Source organism: Candoia aspera, chromosome 2 (genome assembly GCF_035149785.1).
Source record: "Candoia aspera isolate rCanAsp1 chromosome 2, rCanAsp1.hap2, whole genome shotgun sequence".
NCBI classification, from domain to species: Eukaryota; Metazoa; Chordata; class Lepidosauria; order Squamata; family Boidae; genus Candoia; species Candoia aspera.
The window spans coordinates 98,202,398-98,209,017 of NC_086154.1; positions in this window are offsets into that span (position 1 = coordinate 98,202,398).

The window sequence follows — 6,620 nt, forward strand, 5'->3', positions numbered from 1 at the left end:
TTTTCTAAAGTCCAAAGTTGTACAGTTGTATGATAAATGCTGACCAGTAATGATGTCACATGCCAATCATCTTATTTTCGATAACGTGGATTAGATTTTTGGCTTATAGCGATAATACACAGTTAATAAAATGGAGGTTGGCCCGAGTCAGCTTTTGTGGTCAGTTCCTTCCTAGTTTCCATCTGAAAATACAAGTGCTGATTTAAGGTAACTGGTGAGCCAGTATCTACAAATGCCTAAGAAAGCGATTAAGGAGGCTTACTTGAGTTCAGGAGCCTTGCTGGTTTGGAAGTCTTGGTCTAGGTATTTGTTTTACTCCTTCAATTCCCCCCTTTGGTGCTGGAATTGGGAACTGATTCCAAAGCTCCATAGTCCTGAGAAGGGGACATGGGCACCATGGGCACATAATCACCCACCTCATGAGAGGTAAGTAGAGAAGTATAGATGTGAGCGGTTGGTGGTGGCAACAGTTTTGGGGGTGCAAGGTTTGTTTTGAAAGAGTGTTATTTACTCCTTCAGCAACCCTGGCCAACCAAAGTCGTTACCATGCAATACTGAAACACAAACACTCAGATCTGGACTGGCAATCCACTCAGTACATCAAAAATGCCTGACCAGATTTTGGCTCCAGCAAGGGTGTCTGAAGGGTACGGTCAAAGCAGTCAAGATGGTGGCCGCAATGGTGCAATTGAAGCTGTGCCAGTGAAGCACATAAAAAACAAGTCAAGCTTTGCCCCATTGCAGACACCATCTTGACTTTTTACCATACCCTGCGGACACCCCTGTTTTAGCCTCTTGTCAGCAAGGCCCATCTGCAGGAACGCCTTCCAAGTCCATTCAGGCTTTACCTATTCCTTGAGAGCAGTTAGCAGCCACCTGGATCAACTCCTACCCGCAATTCCATTTCTCTCCATTCTTCCTCCCACTTTTCAAATTCTGAAGGGCTCCTAAAACCTTCCCCAACCCAGACTGGTTGGAAATTGAGCAAATCTGAAAAGCGACTCTTTGGGAAGGCTACATGGAGTACTGTAAGATTTGCCCTGTAAGTCCCTCATACCTATGCACTTTTTTCTTCACAAGATCATAATGCCTGATGTTTTATAGTCTAGTCCTTACTCCTCCAGTTATTGCTCCTCCAGGACCTTACTTAAGGGCAGGCTTAATACTCATCTGCAGCTTGGCCCGAGACTTTCTTTAACCACCCGTTTTACCCAAGTTCTTCAGCCTAGCTTCCTTACATGTCTGCGGATCCATCCAAGGTATTCCTTCCTTCCAGACTAAATTTCTCTCTCCCCAGTCCTTTTGTAAAATCCGTTCCATATTTTCTTTCCTGCATGATGTATTGTGTACGCCTCCCAAGTGTATCCGTCACTTCTGGAATCCGCTCCGATTTTTTCCTCCCGCCTTCCCTAGCCCCGAATAGCGCTGGCTGGCTTGCGGGCTGCCTCGCTCGTCACCGTTGCCTCCCGCTCTCCAGGGAGCAAAGCAAGCAGTTAGTTTCTCCGCCAAGCACCCTGGCTAGCAGTTCCGGGCTCTGTGGCTGAGGGTCTCGCACAGGGGGTCGGGAGGGATTAGCGCGCTCGCTGTCGTGCGATCGCCTCCAGCCTGCCCCCCTCCCCCTTTCTTCCCCCTTCAGTCACCTTCCTTTTGCACCTACTTCCCCCTCTCGCCTTGCCCGAGCGGGTCCGCCGGGAGGGGGCGTCCACCGCGCGAAGAGAGGGAAAGGGTGTTTTGCCCAGGGGAAGGCAGGCGGCAGGCAGCTGGAACCCTCGCTCCGCTGGGAGACGCGAGGGGCTGCTCGGAAGCTAGCGACTGCGAGGCGTGAGCTGGTGCCCGCCGCCTAGAGCCCCAAGTCTCCTCCGTCTCTTCGCGGTCCGTGGCGCGCGTGCTTGTTTGTGAGCACTGTGGCGGGGGAGCAGCGGAAAGACGAGCAGAGCAGGCAGACAGAGCCCCCACCCCGCCGCCGTCGCCTGCTCTCGCGCGTGTGAGTGTGTGATGGGGGGTGGATCTTGGTACGTTTGCCTCCACCGACTCCAAAATGCCCAGAATGCTTCATACGGATGGCTATATTTCAAGATTTCTTTTGGCAAAGCTAGGCGAGGGGCATCGCCTTGTGGAGGCGTCCGCCAGTGACATCTCTTCGGAGGAAGGAGGGCTTTGATTTGGCCCTTCTCTCCCTCCCTCCCTCCCTCCTCCCTTCTCCCTTCTTCCTCCCCTCTGCTATTTTCGGAGGGGGCGGCTGCAAACAAACAACAAAAAAATAGGGACATAGTCGATTTATAAGAGACTCCCCCTTCTCTTTCTTTCTTGCCCGCCCCATTTAACACGCCGGCCCACCAGGGGCAAAAGCAATCCGAAATCCGGACGCGTCGTTCTCAGTGTGTGTGCGCGCGCCCCCCTCCCCGCTTCTCTGAAATTGACGCCCCAAGGGGGAGCGATCGGAAGAAGATCGAGATCACGCATCCGATCGCCTCGTGTTTCCTAATATCTGCGGGGGCTCAAGCCCTGCCATTCCGGTGGCAGGATGGATTAGAGATCTCTGAATGGAGGAACCCGAGAGGACTGGATCGCAGAAGGTAAGGAGAAAGAGGCTTGCTTTCGCGGTTGGGGGGTGCGCGCGGGGTTGGTGTGTTGATGGAAATTGAACTGCCGAATTGTATCTCCCCCCCGCCCCCATTCATCAGTGACTCTGTTGGCCTCGGACACCTGGAGAAATCGGATGGATGGCGAGTCTATTTGCAAGAGGGCGCTGGTAGTTTTTGACAAGATGATGATGATGATGGTGATTGTTATTATTATTATGAGGGAGAAAATAGGATATTATCATCGTCATCGTTACCTGAGCTTTCTTCTTCATCTCTCTACCCCCCACCCTCCCCTTTGGTACTGCTGGACCTGGTGTTTGATAAGCGTCTCTCATGGACTGGCTTGCTTTGCGCCGTGAGACTTGAACGGGGGAGGGGGTGTTGCTGACTGAACTACGAGGCTGGAAGGAAGGGACCATTTCCTCCCTCCCTCTCCTCCCCCCCCCCATTTTCTCTGGAGATTTGCGATCGAGCAGACAGGGGTTTTGCAACTGAGGGTCCTTTTCGCCTAAGGGTGAGGCGGCCGCCTATCCTTCGCTCGGTTTCCGTGGGTGCCCAAGACAAAGCCCTCTGCAAAAAAAAAAAAAAAAAATACCCTGCTCCTCGTCGCCGGTACTGCGGTATTTCCTCCCCCTCGATTTTGTATATATGTTGGGGGGAGAAGAGGAAGAGAAATTGCCGTCAAAATACCGTAATGCACAAAGAGGAGGGTAGGGCAGTTTCTGATCTTTTCTCTAGTCTTATTCTTCTCTTCCCCGCAACCCGTCTCCCGGCTCATTTTGCTGCAGGGGGAAAAAAGGACCCGGAACCGGGTTAGCATCGCGGCAACGGCCCGTTTCTTATAATTATCCCCCCGCCCCAAATTTATCTGATACGTGTCTATGTGTAACAACCAGGTTTTAAAGGAAGAGGAGGGGAGGCAAGCATAACACGCGCGCGCAAATCTCTTTTTTCCCCACGTATAGTTTCAAGATGGGGAGGAGAAGGATGCAGGCGGAATGGTTAATCGGGAATGGGGGGGGCTGCATGGGCTTGTTGTGATGGCTCTGGAGCTGTGCCATCCACCCCCCTCAATGCCTACCCCACCCCCAGTACATTGCCCTATGGGTAAGTGGATGTGCCCCTTACTTCACCTCAGGCCAGGCCTTCCCCAAGCAGCCCCTTTATGGCGGCCGAAGGGTCCCTGAGCTGAAAATATGGCTGAGAATCCAATTCTGTAGCAGTGGGCCTGATCTTGATCTGTCCATAGACAGGTTTTCTGTGAATGGAGGATGTGAATGCCACACAGACACACACACATTTTGGTATCTTGTATAATATCTCCTGATTGTCTCTGCCCCATAAGAAGGAAAGGCTGGCAAAGAATTGGGGGGCAGGTGGGCTATCTGGAAGAAACTTGGCTTAAAAATATTGCATCCATTCAAGTCTATTCTCCCCTCTCCCCCCAATTAGATGACAGCCATGATTATTAGACTTCCACTGATTTTAGGATGGGAGTGGAGATGGGATCACATTCTCCCTTCCCCCCTTCCCCCAGCATTATTCCCAAAATTAGGTTGATGGAGAAGTAAGATGGTAGACTGATTGCTGCAACACAGTTTGATTTAAAATTCTTCACAGGCTGAGAGATAGAAGGAGGAGAAGAAATTCAAATTCAGTTTTATGGTGCTCTGAGCTCTTTCCTAATTTGGTGAATATAGAGGCTGTGGAGTTGTAATTATTAACGTTTTTACAGTATTTGAAAATGAAATGATTAGAAAAAGGGGCTGTGTGTGTCTGTGTTTGGGAGGGATTGGCTAGAATGATTGGCAAAAGGAAAGGGTGAATACAAATGTCAATAAACCAAAAGAAATGTAAAGGGGGAATAGAGGCTCTGAAAAAGAACTGGTTAGAAATCATGCTATCCTCCCCTCATCTCCCTCTCCAAATTTATTGTGCGTAAAACTCTCCCCCACTCCCCAATTTCTTGTGGTAGCTTCCTGCTTTCAGCGGTGATTGAATAGTCTGCCTTCTCCCCCCTCCCTGTGAACCATAAATGTCTTTTCACAGCATTGGCTTGCTTGGCAGAGGTGAGGAAACTGGAAGATGTCAAACAATAGTTCTTGGGGGAATGACAGCACCTGAGGCTTGTTAAAAGGGAGAGTTGGCCTTGCTTTTCTGAAATCCCTAAGTTAGGCACTGGGATAAGAAGAAAATCTTCTGTTAAATATTTTCGTTCTGTTCTGAATCCTCTCTGTCTCCCTCCTCCCTTCTGCCTGTCCAGTCCCTGGTCCTCCTCCCTGGTCACCATGCCTGACTTGGCTTCCACAAAACATGGAAGGTATTGGATGGAAGACTCATGGAAGATGATGTCCACCTTTTTGGTACAGTAGACTGTGTCAAGTACCTGCCCATCTGTGCTTGAGGGAGCATTGTCTTGGAAAAGTGGGGCACCAGTCCATTCCTGTGGGGGGATTCTTGCATGGTAACAGGAGGAAAAGGCAGAGCAGAGCAAAGCAAGAGTGGCTTTAACAGCTTCACTGAAGATCCGCAGCAAGAAAACTAAAGGCAGGATACCATAAACAATGAGAATTTAAACCTATTCCTTTTTTCTAGAACAAGAATAAAAATGGCTTATGATCCCAGTGCTGATACAGGAATATCACCTGTTTGATAAGATTAGTAAGATTTGGGATAATGACTTCTGGGTTCCATTGCTATTGAATCTACTGCTACTGAACACTGTTGCCTTTGGACCCACTGTTCAGTTTTAATGTCTGGGTGCCCAGGAAGTTAGGATGCCTGGCCTGGAAGTTCTTCTCTCTAAGTTGAATGTGTTTCACCTGGTTGTGGCTGTTCAGAATTAATCTTCCACTAGTCAAACAGTGCTCCTCACTAATTACAGTCATGAATTCCATGCAATTTTGTTGTGAGAACCTACAATCTTTCATGTTAAGCTTGCTTATGGGTCAGGTAAACCACAGGGGCAAAATGTGGGATTGGGACTCTCTGGCTGTGTTTGCAGCAGCTAAAAGATGCAGCCATTCCTTCCCCCAGTTAATTAATGCAACGTTCCATACCAGTACCACACAGTACCGGATGGCAGAGTCTGTTACGTCAAATTGTAGAACCGTATTTTCCAGGATTTTCTTCATTTGAATAGTGAATTTTGCAATCCAGGGATAAGCTGAATGCATATATTCCTAATGTGAGATGCAAGACATGGAGATCTAGGTGATATGACCTCTTCCTCCAAACAAGTGCATCAGTTGTCCTACATACTTTTGAAAAGCATGCTTCCAGATTTGTTGCACCAATGGAACATTTATGGCATAAGCAAGCTGGGTATTCTTAGGAGTTTTGTGCAAATGGATCAAGACCCCTGCTTGGTTTCATTTTCCATGAATCAATAAAGATGGATTTCCTGGTGGATGTAAATCGGCATTATTCTCTTTGAACGGGGCGCTATGCTACTTAACACTAGCTGGAGGTATGCAGCCTTTTGCCAAATACATTTGTGCTGTGGCTCTTGTGGTACATGTACAAGCTGTGGCAGGTCCTTCACTTATATGAGCCTGTGATGTTTGCCTGGAGCCAGGATCCTGTTGTTTTAAAGAGCCCCATCTTCTGAAATTGACCCTGCAGCAGGAAAAAAAAAACACCTCTGAGCAGGGAGCTTTTTAATCAAATCTAAATCAACATCTCTCAGCATAGATGCAACCTTGCCTTAGACATCCCAGCAGCTCCTAAGCTCAAGTGAGTCTTGGATGTCTGTATCCATGTCCCTTTGTATCCAGAACCACTGATGTGACTGGAAAAAATCTTTCCTATGCTTGATCACATGGGATCCAGATTTCAACAGATTTCAGCCATTTGCAAGCTATTGAGAGCTTTGTTAGAGTTAAAAAGTCTTGATTTTCCAAGGGAGATGGGAAGGCAGTTGTGTATCTAATGGCTTGTGTGCAAGCTGACTACGAGCTTTAGATGGGGGGAGAGCGAACATTTTAAAACATATTTTCTCTGTGTGTAATTTTAGAGAGTGTGGGTATCCCCCTC